Consider the following 26,097-nt stretch of genomic DNA (forward strand, 5'->3'; position numbering starts at 1 on the left):
CGGGAGTGGGTCCCGATGCCTGCACCCTCAGACCCGGGAAAGGGTCCCGATGCAAGCACCCTAAGACCCGGGAAAGGGTCCCGATGCAAGCACCCTCAGACCCGGGAAAGGGTCCCGATGCAAGCACCCTCAGACCCGGGAAAGTGTCCCGATGCCTGCACCCTCAGACGCAAGGTGTGTACCGATGCCTGCACCTTCAGACCCAAGGTGAGTCCCGATGCCTGCACCCTCAGACCCGGGAAAGGGTCCCGATGCAAGCACCCTAAGACCCGGGAAAGGATCCCGATGCAAGCACCCTCAGACCCGGGAAAGGGTCCCGATGCCTGCACCCTCAGACCCGGGAGTGGGTCCCGATGCCTGCACCCTCAGACCCCGGAAAGGGTCCCGATGCTTGCACCCTCAGACGCCGGAAAGGATCCCGATGCCTGCAGCCTCAGACCCCGGAAAGGGTCCCGATGCCTGCACCCTCAGACCCCGGAAAGGGTCCCGATGCCTGCACCCTCAGACCCCGGAAAGGGTCCCGATGCCTGCACCCTCAGACCCCGGAAAGGGTCCCGATGCCTGCACCCTCAGACCCCGGAAAGGGTCCCGATGCCTGCACCCTCAGACCCCGGAAAGGGTCCCGATGCCTGCACCCTCAGACCCCGGAAAGGGTCCCGATGCCTGCACCCTCAGACCCCGCAAAAGGTCCCGATGCCTGCACCCTAAGACCCAAGGTGGGTCCCGATGCCTGCACCCTCAGACCCGGGAAAGGGTACCGATGCCTGCACCCTCAGACCCGGGAAAGGGTCCCGATGCCTGCACCCTCAGACCCGGGAAAGGGTCCCGATGCCTGCACCATCAGACCCGGGAAAGGGTCCCGATGCCTGCACCCTCAGACCCCGGGAAAGGGTCCCGATGCCTGCACCCTCAGACCCAAGGTGGGTCCCGATGCCTGCACCCTCAGACCCCGGGAAGGGTCCCGATGCCTGCACCCTCAGACCCCGGGAAGGGTCCCGATGCCTGCACCCTCAGACCCCGGGAAGGGTCCCGATGCCTGCACCCTCAGACCCCGGGAAGGGTCCCGATGCCTGCACCCTCAGACCCCGGGAAGGGTCCCGATGCCTGCACCCTCAGACCCCGGGAAGGGTCCCGATGCCTGCACCCTCAGACCCCGGGAAAGGGTCCCGATGCCTGCACCCTCAGACCCAAGGTGGGTCCCGATGCCTGCACCCTCAGACCCGAGAAAGGGTCCCGATGCCTGCACCCTCAGACCCGGGAAAGGGTCCCGATGCCTGCACCCTCAGACCCGGGAAAGGGTCCCGATGCCTGCACCCTCAGACCCGGGAAAGGGTCCCGATGCCTGCACCCTCAGACCCGGGAAAGGGTCCCGATGCAAGCACCCTCAGACCCGGGAAAGGGTCCCGATGCAAGCACCCTCAGACCCAAGTTCGGTCCCGATGCCTGCACCCTCAGACCCCGGGAAGGGTCCCGATGCCTGCACCCTCAGACCCCGGGAAAGGGTCCCGATGCCTGCACCCTCAGACCCAAGGTGGGTCCCGATGCCTGCACCCTCAGACCCGAGAAAGGGTCCCGATGCCTGCACCCTCAGACCCGGGAAAGGGTCCCGATGCCTGCACCCTCAGACCCGGGAAAGGGTCCCGATGCCTGCACCCTCAGACCCGGGAAAGGGTCCCGATGCCTGCACCCTCAGACCCGGGAAAGGGTCCCGATGCAAGCACCCTCAGACCCGGGAAAGGGTCCCGATGCAAGCACCCTCAGACCCAAGTTCGGTCCCGATGCCTGCACCCTCAGACCCAAGTTCGGTCCCGATGCCTGCACCCTCAGCCCCGAGTTGGGTCCCGATGCCTGCACCCTCAGCCCCGTGAAAGGGTCCCAATGCCTGCACCCTCAGACCCGGGAAAGGGTCCCGATGCCTGCACCCTCAGACCCGGGAAAGGGTCCCGATGCCTGCACCCTCAGACCCGGGAAAGGGTCCCGATGCCTGCACCCTCAGACCCGGGAGTGGGTCCCGATGCCTGCACCCTCAGACCCGGGAAAGGGTCCCGATGCAAGCACCCTAAGACCCGGGAAAGGGTCCCGATGCAAGCACCCTCAGACCCGGGAAAGGGTCCCGATGCAAGCACCCTCAGACCCGGGAAAGTGTCCCGATGCCTGCACCCTCAGACGCAAGGTGTGTACCGATGCCTGCACCTTCAGACCCAAGGTGAGTCCCGATGCCTGCACCCTCAGACCCGGGAAAGGGTCCCGATGCAAGCACCCTAAGACCCGGGAAAGGATCCCGATGCAAGCACCCTCAGACCCGGGAAAGGGTCCCGATGCCTGCACCCTCAGACCCGGGAGTGGGTCCCGATGCCTGCACCCTCAGACCCCGGAAAGGGCCCCGATGCCTGCACCCTCAGACGCCGGAAAGGGTCCCGATGCCTGCACCCTCAGACCCCGGAAAGGGTCCCGATGCCTGCACCCTCAGACCCCGGAAAGGGTCCCGATGCCTGCACCCTCAGACCCCGGAAAGGGTCCCGATGCCTGCACCCTCAGACCTCGGAAAGGGTCCCGATGCCTGCACCCTCAGACCCCGGAAAGGGTCCCGATGCCTGCACCCTCAGACCCCGGAAAGGGTCTCGATGCCTGCACCCTCAGACCCCGCAAAAGGTCCCGATGCCTGCACCCTAAGACCCAAGGTGGGTCCCGATGCCTGCACCCTCAGACCCGGGAAAGGGTCCCGATGCCTGCACCCTCAGACCCGGGAAAGGGTCCCGATGCCTGCACCCTCAGACCCGGGAAAGGGTCCCGATGCCTGCACCATCAGACCCGGGAAAGGGTCCCGATGCCTGCACCCTCAGACCCCGGGAAAGGGTCCCGATGCCTGCACCCTCAGACCCAAGGTGGGTCCCGATGCTTGCACCCTCAGACCCCGGGAAGGGTCCCGATGCCTGCACCCTCAGACCCCGGGAAGGGTCCCGATGCCTGCACCCTCAGACCCCGGGAAGGGTCCCGATGCCTGCACCCTCAGACCCCGGGAAGGGTCCCGATGCCTGCACCCTCAGACCCCGGGAAGGGTCCCGATGCCTGCACCCTCAGACCCCGGGAAGGGTCCCGATGCCTGCACCCTCAGACCCCGGGAAGGGTCCCGATGCCTGCACCCTCAGACCCCGGGAAGGGTCCCGATGCCTGCACCCTCAGACCCCGGGAAGGGTCCCGATGCCTGCACCCTCAGACCCCGGGAAGGGTGCCGATGCCTGCACCCTCAGACCCCGGGAAGGGTCCCGATGTCTGCACCCTCAGACCCCGGGAAGGGTCCCGATGCCTGCACCCTCAGACCCAAGGTGGGTCCCGATGCCTGCACCCTCAGACCCAGGAGTGGTTCCCGATGCCTGCACCCTCAGACCCGGGAGTGGGTCCCGATGCCTGCACCCTCAGGCCCCGGGAGTGGGTCCCGATGCCTGCACCCTCAGGCCCCGGGAGTGGGTCCCGATGCCTGCACCCTCAGGCCCCGGGAAGGGTCCCGATGCCTGCACCCTCAGACACGGGAGTGGGTCCCGATGCCTGCACCCTCAGACCCGGAAGTGGGTCCCGATGCCTGCACCCTAAGACCCGGAAGTGGATCCCGATGCCTGCACCCTCAGAACCGGGAAAGGGTCCCGATGCCTGCACCCTCAGACCCAGGAGTGGGTCCCGATGCCTGCACCCTCAGACCCAGGAGTGGGTCCCGATGCCTGCACCCTCAGACCCAGGAGTGGGTCCCGATGCCTGCACCCTCAGACCCGGGAAAGGGTCCCGATGCCAGCACCCTCAGACCCGGGAGTGGGTCCCAATGCTTGCACCCTCAGACCCTGAAAAGGGTCCCGATGCCTGCACCTTCAGACCCGGGAATGGGTCCCGATGCCTGCACCCTCAGACCCAAGGTGGGTCCCGATGCCTGCACCCTCAGACCCCGGAAAGGGTCCCGATGCCTGCACCCTCAGACCCCGGAAAGGGTCCCGATGCCTGCACCCTCAGACCCCGGAAAGGGTCCCGATGCCTGCACCCTCAGACCCCGGAAAGGGTCCCGATGCCTGCACCCTCAGACTACGGAAAGGGTCCCGATGCCTGCACCCTCAGACCCCGGAAAGGGTCCCGATGCCTGCACCTTCAGACCCCGGAAAGGGTCCCGATGCCTGCACCCTCAGACCCCGGAAAGGGTCCCGATGCCTGCACCCTCAGACCTCGGAAAGGGTCCCGATGCCTGCACCCTCAGACCTCGGAAAGGGTCCCGATGCCTGCACCCTCAGACCTCGGAAAGGGTCCCGATGCCTGCACCCTCAGACCCGGGAAAGGGTCCCGATGCCTGCACCCTCAGACCCCGGGAAAGGGTCCCGATGCCTGCACCCTCAGACCCCGGGAAAGGGTCCCGATGCCTGCACCCTCAGACCCCGGGAAAGGGTCCCGATGCCTGCACCCTCAGACCCCGGGAAAGGGTCCCGATGCCTGCACCCTCAGACCCCGGGAAAGGGTCCCGATGCCTGCACCCTCAGACCCCGGGAAAGGGTCCCGATGCCTGCACCCTCAGACCCGGGAAAGGGTCCCGATGCCTGCACCCTCAGACCAAAGGAGGGTCCCGATGCCTGCACCCTCAGACCCGGGAAAGGGTCCCGATGCCTGCACCCTCAGACCCCGGGAAAGAGTCCCGATGCCTGCACCCTCAGACCCCGGGAAAGGGTCCCGATGCCTGCACCCTCAGACCCCGGGAAAGGGTCCCGATGCCTGCACCCTCAGACCCGGGAAAGGGTCCCGATGCCTGCACCCTCAGACTAAAGGAGGGTCCCGATGCCTGCACCCTCAGACCCGGGAAAGGGTCCCGATGCCTGCACCCTCAGACCCGGGAAATGGTCCCGATGACTGCACCCTCAGACCCGGGAAAGGGTCCCGATGCCTGCACCCTCAGACCCGGGAAAGGGTCCCGATGCCTGCACCCTCAGACCCGGGAAAGGGTCCCGATGCCTGCACCCTCAGACCCGGGAAAGGGTCCCGATGCCTGCACCCTCAGACCCGGGAAAGGGTCCCGATGCCTGCACCCTCAGACCCGGGAAAGGGTCCCGATGCCTGCACCCTCAGACCCGGGAAAGGGTCCCGATGCCTGCACCCTCAGACCCAAGGTGGGTCCCGATGCCTGCACCCTAAGACCCAAGGTGGGTCCCGATGCCTGCACCCTAAGACCCAAGGTGGGTCCCGATGCCTGCACCCTAAGACCCAAGGTGGGTCCCGATGCCTGCACCCTAAGACCCAAGGTGGGTCCCGATGCCTGCACCCTAAGACCCAAGGTGGGTCCCGATGCCTGCACCCTCAGACCCAAGGTGGGTGCCGATGCCTGCACCCTCAGACCCCGGGAAAGGGTCCCGATGCCTGCACCCTCAGACCCGGGAAAGGGTCCCGATGCCTGCACCCTCAGACCCGGGAAAGGGTCCCGATGCCTGCACCCTCAGACCCCGGGAAAGGGTCCCGATGCCTGCACCCTCAGACCCAAGGAGGGTCCCGATGCCTGCACCCTCAGACCCAAGGAGGGTCCCGATGCCTGCACCCTCAGACCCAAGGAGGGTCCCGATGCCTGCACCCTCAGACCCAAGGAGGGTCCCGATGCCTGCACCCTCAGACCCAAGGTGGGTCCCGATGCCTGCACCCTCAGACCCAAGGTGGGTCCCGATGCCTGCACCCTCAGACCCAAGGTGGGTCCCGATGCCTGCACCCTCAGACCCAAGGTGGGTCCCGATGCCTGCACCCTCAGACCCGGGAAAGGGTCCCGATGCCTGCACCCTCAGACCCGGGAAAGGGTCCCGATGCCTGCACCCTCAGACCCAAGGTGGGTCCCGATGCCTGCACCCTCAGACCCGGGAGTGGGTCCCGATGCCTGCACCCTCAGACCCCGGGAGCGGTTCCCGATGCCTGCACCCTCAGGCCCCGGGAGCGGGTCCCGATGCCTGCACCCTCAGGCCCCGGGAGGGGGTCCCGATGCCTGCACCCTCAGGCCCCGGGAGGGGGTCCCGATGCCTGCACCCTCAGGCCCCGGGAAGGGTCCCGATGCCTGCACCCTCAGGCCCGGGAGTGGGTCCCGATGCCTGCACCCTCAGACCCGGGAGTGGGTCCCGATGCCTGAACCCTCAGACCCGGGAGTGGGTCCCGATGCCTGCACCCTAAGACCCGGAAGTGGGTCCCGATGCCTGCACCCTCAGACCCGGGAAAGGGTCCCGATGCCTGCACCCTCAGACCCGGGAGTGGGTCCCGATGCCTGCACCCTCAGACCCGGGAGTGGGTCCCGATGCCTGCACCCTCAGACCCGGGAAAGGGTCCCGATGCCTGCACCCTCAGACCCGGGAAAGGGTCCCGATGCCTGCACCCTCAGACCCAAGGTGGGTCCCGATGCCTGCACCCTCAGACCCAAGGTGGGTCCCGATGCCTGCACCCTCAGACCCCGGAAAGGGTCCCGATGCCTGCACCCTCAGACCCCGGAAAGGGTCCCGATGCCAGCACCCTCAGACCCGGGAGTGGGTCCCAATGCTTGCACCCTCAGACCCTGAAAAAGGGTCCCGATGCCTGCACCTTCAGACCCGGGAATGGGTCCCGATGCCTGCAACCTCAGACCCGGGAAAGGGTCCCGATGCCTGCACCCTCAGACCCAAGGTGGGTCCCGATGCCTGCACCCTCAGACCCAAGGTGGGTCCCGATGCCTGCACCCTCAGACCCAAGGTGGGTCCCGATGCCTGCACCCTCAGACCCCGGAAAGGGTCCCGATGCCTGCACCCTCAGACCCCGGAAAGGGTCCCGATGCCTGCACCCTCAGACCCCGGAAAGGGTCCCGATGCCTGCACCCTCAGACCCCGGAAAGGGTCCCGATGCCTGCACCCTCAGACCCCGGAAAGGGTCCCGATGCCTGCACCCTCAGACCCCGGAAAGGGTCCCGATGCCTGCACCTTCAGACCCCGGAAAGGGTCCCGATGCCTGCACCCTCAGACCCGGGAAAGGGTCCCGATGCCTGCACCCTCAGACCCAAGTTGGGTCCCGATGCCTGCAACCTCAGACCCAAGTTGGGTCCCGATGCCTGCACCCTCAGACCCGGGAAAGGGTCCCGATGCCTGCACCTTCAGACCCGGGAAAGGGTCCCGATGCCTGCACCCTCAGACCCGGGAAAGGGTCCCGATGCCTGCACCCTCAGACCCGGGAAAGGGTCCCGATGCCTGCACCCTCAGACCCAAGGTGGGTCCCGATGCCTGCACCCTCAGACCCAAGGTGGGTCCCGATGCCTGCACCCTCAGACCCGGGAAAGGGTCCCGATGCCTGCACCCTCAGACCCAAGTTGAGTCCCGATGCCTGCACCCTCAGACCCGGAAAAGGGTCCCGATGCCTGCACCCTCAGACCCAAGGTGGGTCCCGATGCCTGCACCCTCAGACCCAAGGTGGGTCCCGATGCCTGCACCCTCAGACCCAAGGTGGGTCCCGATGCCTGCACCCTCAGACCCAAGGTGGGTCCCGATGCCTGCACCCTCAGACCCAAGGTGGGTCCCGATGCCTGCACCCTCAGACCCGGGAAAGGGTCCCGATGCCTGCACCCTCAGACCCGGGAGTGGGTCCCGATGCCTGCACCCTCAGACCCGGGAGTGGGTCCCGATGCCTGCACCCTCAGACCCAAGGTGGGTCCCGTTGCCAGCACCCTCAGACCCAAGGTGGGTCCCGATGCCTGCACCCTCAGACCCGGGAAAGGGTCCCGATGCCAGCACCCTCAGACCCGGGAGTGGGTCCCGATGCTTGCACCCTCAGACCCTGAAAAAGGGTTCCGATGCCTGCACCTTCAGACCCGGGAATGGGTCCCGATGCCTGCACCCTCAGACCCAAGGTGGGTCCCGATGCCTGCACCCTAAGACCCAAGGTGGGTCCCGATGCCTGCACCCTCAGACCCCGTAAAGGGTCCCGATGTCTGCACCCTCAGACCCCGGAAAGGGTCCCGATGCCTGCACCCTCAGACCCCGGAAAGGGTCCCGATGCCTGCAACCTCAGACCCGGGAAAGGGTCCCGATGCCTGCACCCTCAGACCCAAGGTGGGTCCCGATGCCTGCACCCTCAGACCCAAGGTGGGTCCCGATGCCTGCACCCTCAGACCCAAGGTGGGTCCCGATGCCTGCACCCTAAGACCCAAGGTGGGTCCCGATGCCTGCACCCTCAGACCCCGTAAAGGGTCCCGATGTCTGCACCCTCAGACCCCGGAAAGGGTCCCGATGCCTGCACCCTCAGACCCCGGAAAGGGTCCCGATGCCTGCAACCTCAGACCCGGGAAAGGGTCCCGATGCCTGCAACCTCAGACCCAAGGTGGGTCCCGATGCCTGCACCCTCAGACCCAAGGTGGGTCCCGATGCCTGCACCCTCAGACCCAAGGTGGGTCCCGATGCCTGCACCCTCAGACCCAAGGTGGGTCCCGATGCCTGCACCCTCAGACCCAAGGTGGGTCCCGATGCCTGCACCCTCAGACCCAAGGTGGGTCCCGATGCCTGCACCCTCAGACCCAAGGTGGGTCCCGATGCCTGCACCCTCAGACCCAAGGTGGGTCCCGATGCCTGCACCCTCAGACCCAAGGTGGGTCCCGATGCCTGCACCCTCAGACCCGGGAAAGGGTCCCGATGCCTGCACCCTCAGACCCAAGGTGGGTCCCGATGCCTGCACCCTCAGACCCGGGAAAGGGTCCCGATGCCTGCACCCTCAGACCCGGGAGTGGGTCCCGATGCCTGCACCCTCAGACCCGGGAGTGGGTCCCGATGCCTGCACCCTCAGACCCGGGAGTGGGTCCCGATGCCTGCACCCTCAGACCCGGGAGTGGGTCCCGATGCCTGCACCCTCAGACCCGGGAGTGGGTCCCGATGCCTGCACCCTCAGACCCGGGAGTGGGTCCCGATGCCTGCACCCTCAGACCCGGGAGTGGGTCCCGATGCCTGCACCCTCAGACCCGGGAGTGGGTCCCGATGCCTGCACCCTCAGACCCAAGGTGGGTCCCGTTGCCTGCACCCTCAGACCCAAGGTGGGTCCCGATGCCTGCACCCTCAGACCCGGGAAAGGGTCCCGATGCCTGCACCCTCAGACCCGGGAAAGGGTCCCGATGCCTGCACCCTCAGACCCGGGAGTGGTTCCCGATGCCTGCACCCTCAGACCCGGGAGTGGTTCCCGATGCCTGCACCCTCAGACCCGGGAAAGGGTCCCGATGCCTGCACCCTCAGACCCGGGAAAGGGTCCCGATGCCTGCACCCTCAGACCCGGGAGTGGGTCCCGATGCCTGCACCCTCAGACCCGGGAGTGGGTCCCGATGCCTGCACCCTCAGACCCGGGAGTGGGTCCCGATGCCTGCACCCTCAGACCCGGGAGTGGGTCCCGATGCCTGCACCCTCAGACCCGGGAGTGGGTCCCGATGCCTGCACCCTCAGACCCGGGAGTGGGTCCCGATGCCTGCACCCTCAGACCCGGGAGTGGGTCCCGATGCCTGCACCCTCAGACCCGGGAGTGGGTCCCGATGCCTGCACCCTCAGACCCGGGAAAGGGTCCCCATGCCTGCACCCTCAGACCCGGGAAAGGGTCCCGATGCCAGCACCCTCAGACCCGGGAGTGGGTCCCAATGCTTGCACCCTCAGACCCTGAAAAAGGGTCCCGATGCCTGCACCTTCAGACCCGGGAATGGGTCCCGATGCCTGCAACCTCAGACCCGGGAAAGGGTCCCGATGCCTGCACCCTCAGACCCAAGGTGGGTCCCGATGCCTGCACCCTCAGACCCAAGGTGGGTCCCGATGCCTACACCCTCAGACCCCGGAAAGGGTCCCGATGCCTGCACCCTCAGACCCCGGAAAGGGTCCCGATGCCTGCACCCTCAGACCCGGGAAAGGGTCCCGATGCCAGCACCCTCAGACCCGGGAGTGGGTCCCAATGCTTGCACCCTCAGACCCTGAAAAAGGGTCCCGATGCCTGCACCTTCAGACCCGGGAATGGGTCCCGATGCCTGCAACCTCAGACCCGGGAAAGGGTCCCGATGCCTGCACCCTCAGACCCAAGGTGGGTCCCGATGCCTGCACCCTCAGACCCAAGGTGGGTCCCGATGCCTGCACCCTCACACCCAAGGTGGGTCCCGATGCCTGCACCCTCAGACCCAAGGTGGGTCCCGATGCCTGCACCCTCAGACCCAAGGTGGGTCCCGATGCCTGCACCCTCAGACCCCGGAAAGGGTCCCGATGCCTGCACCCTCAGACCCCGGAAAGGGTCCCGATGCCTGCACCCTCAGACCCCGGAAAGGGTCCCGATGCCTGCACCCTCAGACCCGGGAAAGGGTCCCGATGCCTGCACCCTCAGACCCAAGGTGGGTCCCGATGCCTGCACCCTAAGACCCAAGGTGGGTCCCGATGCCTGCACCCTAAGACCCAAGGTGGGTCCCGATGCCTGCACCCTAAGACCCAAGGTGGGTCCCGATGCCTGCACCCTAAGACCCAAGGTGGGTCCCGATGCCTGCACCCTAAGACCCAAGGTGGGTCCCGATGCCTGCACCCTCAGACCCAAGGTGGGTGCCGATGCCTGCACCCTCAGACCCCGGGAAAGGGTCCCGATGCCTGCACCCTCAGACCCGGGAAAGGGTCCCGATGCCTGCACCCTCAGACCCGGGAAAGGGTCCCGATGCCTGCACCCTCAGACCCCGGGAAAGGGTCCCGATGCCTGCACCCTCAGACCCAAGGAGGGTCCCGATGCCTGCACCCTCAGACCCAAGGAGGGTCCCGATGCCTGCACCCTCAGACCCAAGGAGGGTCCCGATGCCTGCACCCTCAGACCCAAGGAGGGTCCCGATGCCTGCACCCTCAGACCCAAGGTGGGTCCCGATGCCTGCACCCTCAGACCCAAGGTGGGTCCCGATGCCTGCACCCTCAGACCCAAGGTGGGTCCCGATGCCTGCACCCTCAGACCCAAGGTGGGTCCCGATGCCTGCACCCTCAGACCCGGGAAAGGGTCCCGATGCCTGCACCCTCAGACCCGGGAAAGGGTCCCGATGCCTGCACCCTCAAACCCAAGGTGGGTCCCGATGCCTGCACCCTCAGACCCGGGAGTGGGTCCCGATGCCTGCACCCTCAGACCCCGGGAGCGGTTCCCGATGCCTGCACCCTCAGGCCCCGGGAGCGGGTCCCGATGCCTGCACCCTCAGGCCCCGGGAGGGGGTCCCGATGCCTGCACCCTCAGGCCCCGGGAGGGGGTCCCGATGCCTGCACCCTCAGGCCCCGGGAAGGGTCCCGATGCCTGCACCCTCAGGCCCGGGAGTGGGTCCCGATGCCTGCACCCTCAGACCCGGGAGTGGGTCCCGATGCCTGAACCCTCAGACCCGGGAGTGGGTCCCGATGCCTGCACCCTAAGACCCGGAAGTGGGTCCCGATGCCTGCACCCTCAGACCCGGGAAAGGGTCCCGATGCCTGCACCCTCAGACCCGGGAGTGGGTCCCGATGCCTGCACCCTCAGACCCGGGAGTGGGTCCCGATGCCTGCACCCTCAGACCCGGGAAAGGGTCCCGATGCCTGCACCCTCAGACCCGGGAAAGGGTCTTGATGCCTGCACCCTCAGACCCAAGGTGGGTCCCGATGCCTGCACCCTCAGACCCAAGGTGGGTCCCGATGCCTGCACCCTCAGACCCCGGAAAGGGTCCCGATGCCTGCACCCTCAGACCCCGGAAAGGGTCCCGATGCCAGCACCCTCAGACCCGGGAGTGGGTCCCAATGCTTGCACCCTCAGACCCTGAAAAAGGGTCCCGATGCCTGCACCTTCAGACCCGGGAATGGGTCCCGATGCCTGCAACCTCAGACCCGGGAAAGGGTCCCGATGCCTGCACCCTCAGACCCAAGGTGGGTCCCGATGCCTGCACCCTCAGACCCAAGGTGGGTCCCGATGCCTGCACCCTCAGACCCAAGGTGGGTCCCGATGCCTGCACCCTCAGACCCAAGGTGGGTCCCGATGCCTGCACCCTCAGACCCCGGAAAGGGTCCCGATGCCTGCACCCTCAGACCCCGGAAAGGGTCCCGATGCCTGCACCCTCAGACCCCGGAAAGGGTCCCGATGCCTGCACCCTCAGACCCCGGAAAGGGTCCCGATGCCTGCACCTTCAGACCCCGGAAAGGGTCCCGATGCCTGCACCCTCAGACCCGGGAAAGGGTCCCGATGCCTGCACCCTCAGACCCGGGAAAGGGTCCCGATGCCTGCAACCTCAGACCCAAGTTGGGTCCCGATGCCTGCACCCTCAGACCCGGGAAAGGGTCCCGATGCCTGCACCTTCAGACCCGGGAAAGGGTCCCGATGCCTGCACCCTCAGACCCGGGAAAGGGTCCCGATGCCTGCACCCTCAGACCCGGGAAAGGGTCCCGATGCCTGCACCCTCAGACCCAAGGTGGGTCCCGATGCCTGCACCCTCAGACCCAAGGTGGGTCCCGATGCCTGCACCCTCAGACCCGGGAAAGGGTCCCGATGCCTGCACCCTCAGACCCAAGTTGAGTCCCGATGCCTGCACCCTCAGACCCGGGAAAGGGTCCCGATGCCTGCACCCTCAGACCCAAGGTGGGTCCCGATGCCTGCACCCTCAGACCCAAGGTGGGTCCCGATGCCTGCACCCTCAGACCCAAGGTGGGTCCCGATGCCTGCACCCTCAGACCCAAGGTGGGTCCCGATGCCTGCACCCTCAGACCCAAGGTGGGTCCCGATGCCTGCACCCTCAGACCCGGGAAAGGGTCCCGATGCCTGCACCCTCAGACCCGGGAGTGGGTCCCGATGCCTGCACCCTCAGACCCGGGAGTGGGTCCCGATGCCTGCACCCTCAGACCCAAGGTGGGTCCCGTTGCCAGCACCCTCAGACCCAAGGTGGGTCCCGATGCCTGCACCCTCAGACCCGGGAAAGGGTCCCGATGCCAGCACCCTCAGACCCGGGAGTGGGTCCCGATGCTTGCACCCTCAGACCCTGAAAAAGGGTTCCGATGCCTGCACCTTCAGACCCGGGAATGGGTCCCGATGCCTGCACCCTCAGACCCAAGGTGGGTCCCGATGCCTGCACCCTAAGACCCAAGGTGGGTCCCGATGCCTGCACCCTCAGACCCCGTAAAGGGTCCCGATGTCTGCACCCTCAGACCCCGGAAAGGGTCCCGATGCCTGCACCCTCAGACCCCGGAAAGGGTCCCGATGCCTGCAACCTCAGACCCGGGAAAGGGTCCCGATGCCTGCACCCTCAGACCCAAGGTGGGTCCCGATGCCTGCACCCTCAGACCCAAGGTGGGTCCCGATGCCTGCACCCTCAGACCCAAGGTGGGTCCCGATGCCTGCACCCTAAGACCCAAGGTGGGTCCCGATGCCTGCACCCTCAGACCCCGTAAAGGGTCCCGATGTCTGCACCCTCAGACCCCGGAAAGGGTCCCGATGCCTGCACCCTCAGACCCCGGAAAGGGTCCCGATGCCTGCAACCTCAGACCCGGGAAAGGGTCCCGATGCCTGCAACCTCAGACCCAAGGTGGGTCCCGATGCCTGCACCCTCAGACCCAAGGTGGGTCCCGATGCCTGCACCCTCAGACCCAAGGTGGGTCCCGATGCCTGCACCCTCAGACCCAAGGTGGGTCCCGATGCCTGCACCCTCAGACCCAAGGTGGGTCCCGATGCCTGCACCCTCAGACCCAAGGTGGGTCCCGATGCCTGCACCCTCAGACCCAAGGTGGGTCCCGATGCCTGCACCCTCAGACCCAAGGTGGGTCCCGATGCCTGCACCCTCAGACCCGGGAAAGGGTCCCGATGCCTGCACCCTCAGACCCAAGGTGGGTCCCGATGCCTGCACCCTCAGACCCGGGAAAGGGTCCCGATGCCTGCACCCTCAGACCCGGGAGTGGGTCCCGATGCCTGCACCCTCAGACCCGGGAGTGGGTCCCGATGCCTGCACCCTCAGACCCGGGAGTGGGTCCCGATGCCTGCACCCTCAGACCCGGGAGTGGGTCCCGATGCCTGCACCCTCAGACCCGGGAGTGGGTCCCGATGCCTGCACCCTCAGACCCGGGAGTGGGTCCCGATGCCTGCACCCTCAGACCCGGGAGTGGGTCCCGATGCCTGCACCCTCAGACCCGGGAGTGGGTCCCGATGCCTGCACCCTCAGACCCAAGGTGGGTCCCGTTGCCTGCACCCTCAGACCCAAGGTGGGTCCCGATGCCTGCACCCTCAGACCCGGGAAAGGGTCCCGATGCCTGCACCCTCAGACCCGGGAAAGGGTCCCGATGCCTGCACCCTCAGACCCGGGAGTGGTTCCCGATGCCTGCACCCTCAGACCCGGGAGTGGTTCCCGATGCCTGCACCCTCAGACCCGGGAAAGGGTCCCGATGCCTGCACCCTCAGACCCGGGAAAGGGTCCCGATGCCTGCACCCTCAGACCCGGGAGTGGGTCCCGATGCCTGCACCCTCAGACCCGGGAGTGGGTCCCGATGCCTGCACCCTCAGACCCGGGAGTGGGTCCCGATGCCTGCACCCTCAGACCCGGGAGTGGGTCCCGATGCCTGCACCCTCAGACCCGGGAGTGGGTCCCGATGCCTGCACCCTCAGACCCGGGAGTGGGTCCCGATGCCTGCACCCTCAGACCCGGGAGTGGGTCCCGATGCCTGCACCCTCAGACCCGGGAGTGGGTCCCGATGCCTGCACCCTCAGACCCGGGAAAGGGTCCCGATGCCTGCACCCTCAGACCCGGGAAAGGGTCCCGATGCCAGCACCCTCAGACCCGGGAGTGGGTCCCAATGCTTGCACCCTCAGACCCTGAAAAAGGGTCCCGATGCCTGCACCTTCAGACCCGGGAATGGGTCCCGATGCCTGCAACCTCAGACCCGGGAAAGGGTCCCGATGCCTGCACCCTCAGACCCAAGGTGGGTCCCGATGCCTGCACCCTCAGACCCAAGGTGGGTCCCGATGCCTACACCCTCAGACCCCGGAAAGGGTCCCGATGCCTGCACCCTCAGACCCCGGAAAGGGTCCCGATGCCTGCACCCTCAGACCCGGGAAAGGGTCCCGATGCCAGCACCCTCAGACCCGGGAGTGGGTCCCAATGCTTGCACCCTCAGACCCTGAAAAAGGGTCCCGATGCCTGCACCTTCAGACCCGGGAATGGGTCCCGATGCCTGCAACCTCAGACCCGGGAAAGGGTCCCGATGCCTGCACCCTCAGACCCAAGGTGGGTCCCGATGCCTGCACCCTCAGACCCAAGGTGGGTCCCGATGCCTGCACCCTCACACCCAAGGTGGGTCCCGATGCCTGCACCCTCAGACCCAAGGTGGGTCCCGATGCCTGCACCCTCAGACCCAAGGTGGGTCCCGATGCCTGCACCCTCAGACCCCGGAAAGGGTCCCGATGCCTGCACCCTCAGACCCCGGAAAGGGTCCCGATGCCTGCACCCTCAGACCCCGGAAAGGGTCCCGATGCCTGCACCCTCAGACCCCGGAAAGGGTCCCGATGCCTGCACCTTCAGACCCCGGAAAGGGTCCCGATGCCTGCACCTTCAGACCCCGGAAAGGGTCCCGATGCCTGCACCCTCAGACCCCGGAAAGGGTCGCGATGACTGCACCCTCAGACCCCGGAAAGGGTCGCGATGACTGCACCCTCAGACACGGGAGTGGGTCCCGATGCCTGCACCCTCAGACCCGGGAGTGGGTCCCGATGCCTGCACCCTCAGACCCGGGAGTGGGTCCCGATGCCTGCACCCTCAGACCCGGGAGTGGGTCCCGATGCTTGCACCCTCAGACCCGGGAAAGGGTCCCGATGCCTGCACCCTCAGACCCGGGAAAGGGTCCCGATGCCAGCACCCTCAGACCCGGGAGTGGGTCCCGATGCCAGCACCCTCAGACCCTGAAAAAGGGTTTCGATGCCTGCACCTTCAGACCCGGGAATGGGTCCCGATGCCTGCACCCACAGACCCGGAAAAGGGTCCCGATGCCTGCACCCTCAGACCCAAGGTGGGTCCCGATGCCTGCACCCTAAGACCCAAGGTGGGTCCCGATGCCTGCACCCTCAGACCCCGGAAAGGGTCCCGATGCCTGCACCCTCAGACCCCGGAAAGGGTCCCGATGCCTGCACCCTCAGACCCCGGAAAGGGTCCCGATGCCTGCACCCTCAGACCCCGGAAAGGGTCCCGATGCCTGCACCCTCAGACCCCGGAAAGGGTCCCGATGCCTGCACCCTCAGACCCCGGAAAGGGTCCCGATGCCTGCACCCTCAGACCCAAGTTGGGTCCCGATGCCTGCACCCTCAGACCCAAGGTGGGTCCCGATGCCTGCACCCTCAGACCCAAGGTGGGTCCCGATGCCTGCACCCTCAGACCCAAGGTGGGTCCCGATGCCTGCACCCTCAGACCCAAGGTGGGTCCCGATGCCTGCACCCTCAGACCCAAGGTGGGTCCCGATGCCTGCACCCTCAGACCCAAGGTGGGTCCCGATGCCTGCACCCTCAGACCCAAGGTGGGTCCCGATGCCTGCACCCTCAGACCCAAGGTGGGTCCCGATGCCTGCACCCTCAGACCCAAGGTGGGTCCCGATGCCTGCACCCTCAGACCCAAGGTGGGCCCCGATGCCTGCACCCTCAGACCCAAGGTGGGTCCCGATGCCTGCACCCTCAGACCCAAGGTGGGTCCCGATGCCTGCACCCTCAGACCCAAGGTGGGTCCCGATGCCTGCACCCTCAGACCCGGGAAAGGGTCCCGATGCCTGCACCCTCAGACCCAAGGTGGGTCCCGATGCCTGCACCCTCAGACCCGGGAGTGGGTCCCGATGCCTGCACCCTCAGACCCGGGAGTGGGTCCCGATGCCTGCACCCTCAGACCCGGGAGTGGGTCCCGATGCCTGCACCCTCAGACCCGGGAGTGGGTCCCGATGCCTGCACCCTCAGACCCGGGAGTGGGTCCCGATGCCTGCACCCTCAGACCCGGGAGTGGGTCCCGATGCCTGCACCCTCAGACCCCGGAAAGGGTCCCGATGCCTGCACCCTCAGACCCCGGAAAGGGTCCCGATGCCTGCACCCTCAGACCCAAGTTGAGTCCCGATGCCTGCACCCTCAGACCCGGGAAAGGGTCCCGATGCCTGCACCCTCAGACCCAAGGTGGGTCCCGATGCCTGCACCCTCAGACCCGGGAAAGGGTCCCGATGCCTGCACCCTCAGACCCAAGGTGGGTCCCGATGCCTGCACCCTCAGACCCAAGGTGGGTCCCGATGCCTGCACCCTCAGACCCAAGGTGGGTCCCGATGCCTGCACCCTCAGACCCAAGGTGGGTCCCGATGCCTGCACCCTCAGACCCAAGGTGGGTCCCGATGCCTGCACCCTCAGACCCAAGGTGGGTCCCGATGCCTGCACCCTCAGACCCAAGGTGGGTCCCGATGCCTGCACCCTCAGACCCAAGGTGGGTCCCGATGCCTGCACCCTCAGACCCAAGGTGGGTCCCGATGCCTGCACCCTCAGACCCAAGGTGGGTCCCGATGCCTGCACCCTCAGACCCGGGAAAGGGTCCCGATGCCTGCACCCTCAGACCCAAGGTGGGTCCCGATGCTTGCACCCTCAGACCCAGGAAAGGGTCCCGATGCCTGCACCTTCAGACCCCGGAAAGGGTCCCGATGCCTGCACCTTCAGACCCCGGAAAGGGTCCCGATGCCTGCACCCTCAGACCCCGGAAAGGGTCGCGATGACTGCACCCTCAGACCCCGGAAAGGGTCGCGATGACTGCACCCTCAGACACGGGAGTGGGTCCCGATGCCTGCACCCTCAGACCCGGGAGTGGGTCCCGATGCCTGCACCCTCAGACCCGGGAGTGGGTCCCGATGCCTGCACCCTCAGACCCGGGAGTGGGTCCCGATGCTTGCACCCTCAGACCCGGGAAAGGGTCCCGATGCCTGCACCCTCAGACCCGGGAAAGGGTCCCGATGCCAGCACCCTCAGACCCGGGAGTGGGTCCCGATGCCAGCACCCTCAGACCCTGAAAAAGGGTTTCGATGCCTGCACCTTCAGACCCGGGAATGGGTCCCGATGCCTGCACCCACAGACCCGGAAAAGGGTCCCGATGCCTGCACCCTCAGACCCAAGGTGGGTCCCGATGCCTGCACCCTAAGACCCAAGGTGGGTCCCGATGCCTGCACCCTCAGACCCCGGAAAGGGTCCCGATGCCTGCACCCTCAGACCCCGGAAAGGGTCCCGATGCCTGCACCCTCAGACCCCGGAAAGGGTCCCGATGCCTGCACCCTCAGACCCCGGAAAGGGTCCCGATGCCTGCACCCTCAGACCCCGGAAAGGGTCCCGATGCCTGCACCCTCAGACCCCGGAAAGGGTCCCGATGCCTGCACCCTCAGACCCAAGTTGGGTCCCGATGCCTGCACCCTCAGACCCAAGGTGGGTCCCGATGCCTGCACCCTCAGACCCAAGGTGGGTCCCGATGCCTGCACCCTCAGACCCAAGGTGGGTCCCGATGCCTGCACCCTCAGACCCAAGGTGGGTCCCGATGCCTGCACCCTCAGACCCAAGGTGGGTCCCGATGCCTGCACCCTCAGACCCAAGGTGGGTCCCGATGCCTGCACCCTCAGACCCAAGGTGGGTCCCGATGCCTGCACCCTCAGACCCAAGGTGGGTCCCGATGCCTGCACCCTCAGACCCAAGGTGGGTCCCGATGCCTGCACCCTCAGACCCAAGGTGGGCCCCGATGCCTGCACCCTCAGACCCAAGGTGGGTCCCGATGCCTGCACCCTCAGACCCAAGGTGGGTCCCGATGCCTGCACCCTCAGACCCAAGGTGGGTCCCGATGCCTGCACCCTCAGACCCGGGAAAGGGTCCCGATGCCTGCACCCTCAGACCCAAGGTGGGTCCCGATGCCTGCACCCTCAGACCCGGGAGTGGGTCCCGATGCCTGCACCCTCAGACCCGGGAGTGGGTCCCGATGCCTGCACCCTCAGACCCGGGAGTGGGTCCCGATGCCTGCACCCTCAGACCCGGGAGTGGGTCCCGATGCCTGCACCCTCAGACCCGGGAGTGGGTCCCGATGCCTGCACCCTCAGACCCGGGAGTGGGTCCCGATGCCTGCACCCTCAGACCCCGGAAAGGGTCCCGATGCCTGCACCCTCAGACCCCGGAAAGGGTCCCGATGCCTGCACCCTCAGACCCAAGTTGAGTCCCGATGCCTGCACCCTCAGACCCGGGAAAGGGTCCCGATGCCTGCACCCTCAGACCCAAGGTGGGTCCCGATGCCTGCACCCTCAGACCCGGGAAAGGGTCCCGATGCCTGCACCCTCAGACCCAAGGTGGGTCCCGATGCCTGCACCCTCAGACCCAAGGTGGGTCCCGATGCCTGCACCCTCAGACCCAAGGTGGGTCCCGATGCCTGCACCCTCAGACCCAAGGTGGGTCCCGATGCCTGCACCCTCAGACCCAAGGTGGGTCCCGATGCCTGCACCCTCAGACCCAAGGTGGGTCCCGATGCCTGCACCCTCAGACCCAAGGTGGGTCCCGATGCCTGCACCCTCAGACCCAAGGTGGGTCCCGATGCCTGCACCCTCAGACCCAAGGTGGGTCCCGATGCCTGCACCCTCAGACCCAAGGTGGGTCCCGATGCCTGCACCCTCAGACCCGGGAAAGGGTCCCGATGCCTGCACCCTCAGACCCAAGGTGGGTCCCGATGCTTGCACCCTCAGACCCAGGAAAGGGTCCCGATACCTGCACCCTCAGACCCGGGAGTGGGTCCCGATGCCTGCACCCTCAGACCCAAGAAGGGTCCCGATGCCTGCACCCTCAGACCCAAGAAGGGTCCCGATGCCTGCACCCTCAGACCCAAGAAGGGTCCCGATGCCTGCACCCTCAGACCCGGGAGTGGGTCCCGATGCCTGCACCCTCAGACCCGGGAGTGGGTCCCGATGCCTGCACCCTCAACCCAAGAAGGGTCCCCATGCCTGCACCCTCAGACCCGGGAGTGGGTCCCGATGCCTGCACCCTCAGACCCGGGAGTGGGTCCCCATGCCTGCACCCTCAGACCCGGGAGTGGGTCCCCATGCCTGCACCCTCAGACCCAAGAAGGGTCCCCATGCCTGCACCCTCAGACCCGGGAGTGGGTCCCGATGCCTGCACCCTCAGACCCGGGAGTGGGTCCCGATGCCTGCACCCTCAGACCCGGGAGTGGGTCCCGATGCCTGCACCCTCAGACCCGGGAGTGGGTCCCGATGCCTGCACCCTCAGACCCGGGAGTGGGTCCCGATGCCTGCACCCTCAAACCCGGGAGTGGGTCCCGATGCCTGCACCCTCAGACCCGGGAGTGGGTCCCGATGCCTGCACCCTCAGACCCGGGAGTGGGTCCCGATGCCTGCACCCTCAGACCCCGGGAGTGGGTCCCGATGCCTGCACCCTCAGACCCCGGGAGTGGGTCCCGATGCCTGCACCCTCAGACCCCGGGAGTGGGTCCCGATGCCTGCACCCTCAGACCCCGGGAGTGGGTCCCGATGCCTGCACCCTCAGACCCCGGGAGTGGGTCCCGATGCCTGCACCCTCAGACCCCGGGAGTGGGTCCCGATGCCTGCACCCTCAGACCCCGGGAGTGGGTCCCGATGCCTGCACCCTCAGACCCCGGGAGTGGGTCCCGATGCCTGCACCCTCAGACCCCGGGAGTGGGTCCCGATGCCTGCACCCTCAGACCCCGGGAGTGGGTCCCGATGCCTGCACCCTCAGACCCCGGGAGTGGGTCCCGATGCCTGCACCCTCAGACCCCGGGAGTGGGTCCCGATGCCTGCACCCTCAGACCCCGGGAGTGGGTCCCGATGCCTGCACCCTCAGACCCCGGGAGTGGGTCCCGATGCCTGCACCCTCAGACCCCGGGAGTGGGTCCCGATGCCTGCACCCTCAGACCCCGGGAGTGGGTCCCGATGCCTGCACCCTCAGACCCCGGGAGTGGGTCCCGATGCCTGCACCCTCAGACCCCGGGAGTGGGTCCCGATGCCTGCACCCTCAGACCCCGGGAGTGGGTCCCGATGCCTGCACCCTCAGACCCCGGGAGTGGGTCCCGATGCCTGCACCCTCAGACCCCGGGAGTGGGTCCCGATGCCTGCACCCTCAGACCCCGGGAGTGGGTCCCGATGCCTGCACCCTCAGACCCCGGGAGTGGGTCCCGATGCCTGCACCCTCAGACCCCGGGAGTGGGTCCCGATGCCTGCACCCTCAGACCCGGGAAAGGGTCCCGATGCCTGCACCCTCAGACCCGGGAAAGGGTCCCGAAGCCTGCACCCTCAGACCCGGGAAAGGGTCCCGATGCCTGCACCCTAAGACCCGGGAATGGGTCCCGATGCCTGCACTCTGAGACCCAAGGTGGGTCGCGATGCCTGCACCCTCAGACCCGGGAAAGGGTCCCGATGCCTGCACCCTCAGACCCGGGAAAGGGTCCCGATGCCTGCACCCTCAGACCCGGGAAAGGGTCCCGATGCCTGCACCCTCAGACCCAAGGAGGGTCCCGATGCCTGCACCCTCAGACCCAAGGTGGGTCCCGATGCCTGCACCCTCAGACCCAAGGTGGGTCCCGATGCCTGCACCCTCAGACCCCGGGAGTGGGTCCCGATGCTTGCACCCTCAGACCCCGGGAGTGGGTCCCGATGCTTGCACCCTCAGACCCCGGGAGTGGGTCCCGATGCTAGCACCCTCAGACCCCGGGAGTGGGTCCCCATGCCTGCACCCTCAGACCCCGGAGTGGGTCCCGATGCCTGCACCCTCAGACCCCGGAGTGGGTCCCGATGCCTGCACCCTCAGACCCCGGAGTGGGTCCCGATGCCTGCACCCTCAGACCCCGGAGTGGGTCCCGATGCCTGCACCCTCAGACCCCGGAGTGGGTCCCGATGCCTGCACCCTCAGACCCCGGAGTGGGTCCCGATGCCTGCATCCTCAGACCCCGGAGTGGGTCCCGATGCCTGCACCCTCAGACCCCGGAGTGGGTCCCGATGCCTGCACCCTCAGACCCCGGAGTGGGTCCCGATGCCTGCACCCTCAGACCCAAGAAGGGTCCCGATGCCTGCACCCTCAGACCCAAGAGGGGTCCCGATGCCTGCACCCTCAGACCCGGGAGTGGGTCCCGATGCCTGCACCCTCAGACCCAAGAAGGGTCCCGATGCCTGCACCCTCAGACCCGGGAGTGGGTCCCCATGCCTGCACCCTCAGACCCGGGAGTGGGTCCCCATGCCTGCACCCTCAGACCCGGGAGTGGGTCCCCATGCCTGCACCCTCAGACCCGGGAGTGGGTCCCGATGCCTGCACCCTCAGACCCGGGAGTGGGTCCCGATGCCTGCACCCTCAGACCCGGGAGTGGGTCCCGATGCCTGCACCCTCAGACCCGGGAGTGGGTCCCGATGCCTGCACCCTCAGACCCGGGAGTGGGTCCCGATGCCTGCACCCTCAGACCCGGGAGTGGGTCCCGATGCCTGCACCCTCAGACCCGGGAGTGGGTCCCGATGCCTGCACCCTCAGACCCGGGAGTGGGTCCCGATGCCTGCACCCTCAGACCCGGGAGTGGGTCCCGATGCCTGCACCCTCAGACCCGGGAGTGGGTCCCGATGCCTGCACCCTCAGACCCGGGAGTGGGTCCCGATGCCTGCACCCTCAGACCCGGGAGTGGGTCCCGATGCCTGCACCCTCAGACCCGGGAGTGGGTCCCGATGCCTGCACCCTCAGACCCGGGAGTGGGTCCCGATGCCTGCACCCTCAGACCCGGGAGTGGGTCCCGATGCCTGCACCCTCAGACCCGGGAGTGGGTCCCGATGCCTGCACCCTCAGACCCGGGAGTGGGTCCCGATGCCTGCACCCTCAGACCCGGGAGTGGGTCCCGATGCCTGCACCCTCAGACCCGGGAGTGGGTCCCGATGCCTGCACCCTCAGACCCGGGAAAGGGTCCCGATGCCTGCACCCTCAGACCCGGGAGTGGGTCCCGATGCCTGCACCCTCAGACCCGGGAAAGGGTCCCGATGCCTGCACCCTCAGACCCGGGAGTGGGTCCCGATGCCTGCACCCTCAGACCCGGGTAAGGGTCCCGATGCCTGCACCCTCAGACCCGGGAGTGGGTCCCGATGCCTGCACCCTCAGACCCCGGGAGTGGGTCCCGATGCCTGCACCCTCAGACCCCGGGAGTGGGTCCCGATGCCTGCACCCTCAGACCCCGGGAGTGGGTCCCGATGCCTGCACCCTCAGACCCCGGGAGTGGGTCCCGATGCCTGCACCCTCAGACCCAAGGTGGGTCCCGATGCCTGCACCCTCAGACCCAAGGTGGGTCCCGATGCCTGCACCCTCAGACCCAAGGTGGGTCCCGATGCCTGCACCCACAGGCCCCGAGAGGGGTCTGTGCGATGCCTGCACCCACAGGCCCCGGGTGGGGTCTGTGCGATGCCCGCACCCACAGGCCCCGGGTGGGGTCTGTGCGATGCCCGCACCCACAGGCCCCGGGTGGGGTCTGTGCGATGCCCGCACCCACAGGCCCCGGGTGGGGTCTGTGCGATGCCCGCACCCACAGGCCCCGGGTGGGGTCTGTGCGATGCCCGCACCCACAGGCCCCGGGTGGGGTCTGTGCGATGCCCGCACCCACAGGCCCCGGGTGGGGTCTGTGCGATGCCCGCACCCACAGGCCCCGGGTGGGGTCTGTGCGATGCCCGCACCCACAGGCCCCGGGTGGGGTCTGTGCGATGCCCGCACCCACAGGCCCCGAGAGGGGTCTGTGCGATGCCCGCACCCACAGGCCCCGAGAGGGGTCTGTGCGATGCCCGCACCCACAGGCCCCGTGTGGGGTCTGTGCGATGCCCGCACCCACAGGCCCCGTGTGGGGTCTGTGCGATGCCCGCACCCACAGGCCCCGTGTGGGGTCTGTGCGATGCCCGCACCCACAGGCCCCGTGTGGGGTCTGTGCGATGCCCGCACCCACAGGCCCCGTGTGGGGTCTGTGCGATGCCGGCACCCACAGGCCCCGTGTGGGGTCTGTGCGATGCCGGCACCCACAGGCCCCGTGTGGGGTCTGTGCGATGCCGGCACCCACAGGCCCCGAGAGGGGTCTGTGCGATGCCGGCACCCACAGGCCCCGTGTGGGGTCTGTGCGATGCCTGCACCCACAGGCCCCGTGTGGGGTCTGTGCGATGCCTGCACCCACAGGCCCCGGGTGGGGTCTGTGCGATGCCTGCACCCACAGGCCCCGGGTGGGGTCTGTGCGATGCCTGCACCCACAGGCCCCGGGTGGGGTCTGTGCGATGCCTGCACCCACAGGCCCCGGGTGGGGTCTGTGCGATGCCTGCACCCACAGGCCCCGTGTGGGGTCTGTGCGATGCCTGCACCCACAGGCCCCGTGTGGGGTCTGTGCGATGCCTGCACCCACAGGCCCCGTGTGGGGTCTGTGCGATGCCTGCACCCACAGGCCCCGTGTGGGGTCTGTGCGATGCCGGCACCCACAGGCCCCGTGTGGGGTCTGTGCGATGCCGGCACCCACAGGCCCCGTGTGGGGTCTGTGCGATGCCGGCACCCACAGGCCCCGTGTGGGGTCTGTGCGATGCCGGCACCCACAGGCCCCGTGTGGGGTCTGTGCGATGCCGGCACCCACAGGCCCCGTGTGGGGTCTGTGCGATGCCGGCACCCACAGGCCCCGAGAGGGGTCTGTGCGATGCCGGCACCCACAGGCCCCGTGTGGGGTCTGTGCGATGCCGGCACCCACAGGCCCCGAGAGGGGTCTGTGCGATGCCGGCACCCACAGGCCCCGAGAGGGGTCTGTGCGATGCCTGCACCCACAGGCCCCGTGTGGGGTCTGTGCGATGCCTGCACCCACAGGCCCCGTGTGGGGTCTGTGCGATGCCTGCACCCACAGGCCCCGTGTGGGGTCTGTGCGATGCCTGCACCCACAGGCCCCGTGTGGGGTCTGTGCGATGCCTGCACCCACAGGCCCCGTGTGGGGTCTGTGCGATGCCTGCACCCACAGGCCCCGTGTGGGGTCTGTGCGATGCCTGCACCCACAGGCCCCGTGTGGGGTCTGTGCGATGCCGGCACCCACAGGCCCCGAGAGGGGTCTGTGCGATGCCGGCACCCACAGGCCCCGTGTGGGGTCTGTGCGATGCCTGCACCCACAGGCCCCGTGTGGGGTCTGTGCGATGCCTGCACCCACAGGCCCCGAGAGGGGTCTGTGCGATGCCTGCACCCACAGGCCCCGAGAGGGGTCTGTGCGATGCCTGCACCCACAGGCCCCGTGTGGGGTCTGTGCGATGCCTGCACCCACAGGCCCCGGGTGGGGTCTGTGCGATGCCTGCACCCACAGGCCCCGGGTGGGGTCTGTGCGATGCCTGCACCCACAGGCCCCGGGTGGGGTCTGTGCGATGCCTGCACCCACAGGCCCCGAGAGGGGTCTGTGCGATGCCTGCACCCACAGGCCCCGAGAGGGGTCTGTGCGATGCCTGCACCCACAGGCCCCGAGAGGGGTCTGTGCGATGCCTGCACCCACAGGCCCCGTGTGGGGTCTCTGCGATGCCTGAACCCACAGGCCCCCGAGAGGGTCCTCTGCGATGCCTGAACCCACAGGCCCCCGAGAGGGTCCTCTGCGATGCCTGAACCCACAGGCCCCCGAGAGGGTCCTCTGCGATGCCTGAACCCACAGGCCCCCGAGAGGGTCCTCTGCGATGCCTGAACCCACAGGCCCCGAGAGGGTCCTCTGCGATGCCTGAACCCACAGGCCCCGAGAGGGTCCTCTGCGATGCCTGAACCCACAGGCCCCGAGAGGGTCCTCTGCGATGCCTGAACCCACAGGCCCCGAGAGGGTCCTCTGCGATGCCTGAACCCACAGGCCCCGAGAGGGTCCTCTGCGATGCCTGAACCCACAGGCCCCGAGAGGGTCCTCTGCGATGCCTGAACCCACAGGCCCCGAGAGGGTCCTCTGCGATGCCTGAACCCACAGGCCCCGAGAGGGTCCTCTGCGATGCCTGAACCCACAGGCCCCGAGAGGGTCCTCTGCGATGCCTGAACCCACAGGCCCCGAGAGGGTCCTCTGCGATGCCTGAACCCACAGGCCCCGAGAGGGTCCTCTGCGATGCTTGCACCCACAGGCCC

The 26,097-nt window shown here is 67.8% G+C and overlaps 1 protein-coding gene across 3 annotated transcripts in view; it reads right to left on the reverse strand.

The window, feature by feature from the left end:
• Nucleotides 1–26,097, reverse strand: part of LOC149429273 (coiled-coil and C2 domain-containing protein 1B-like) — an 80,543-nt gene that overhangs the window by 53,596 nt on the left and 850 nt on the right. The window lies entirely within an intron of this gene.

This window comes from Staurois parvus, unplaced genomic scaffold, assembly GCF_062004578.1.
Source record: "Staurois parvus isolate SC_StPar_1 unplaced genomic scaffold, SC_StPar_1.0 ptg002753l, whole genome shotgun sequence".
NCBI classification, from domain to species: Eukaryota; Metazoa; Chordata; class Amphibia; order Anura; family Ranidae; genus Staurois; species Staurois parvus.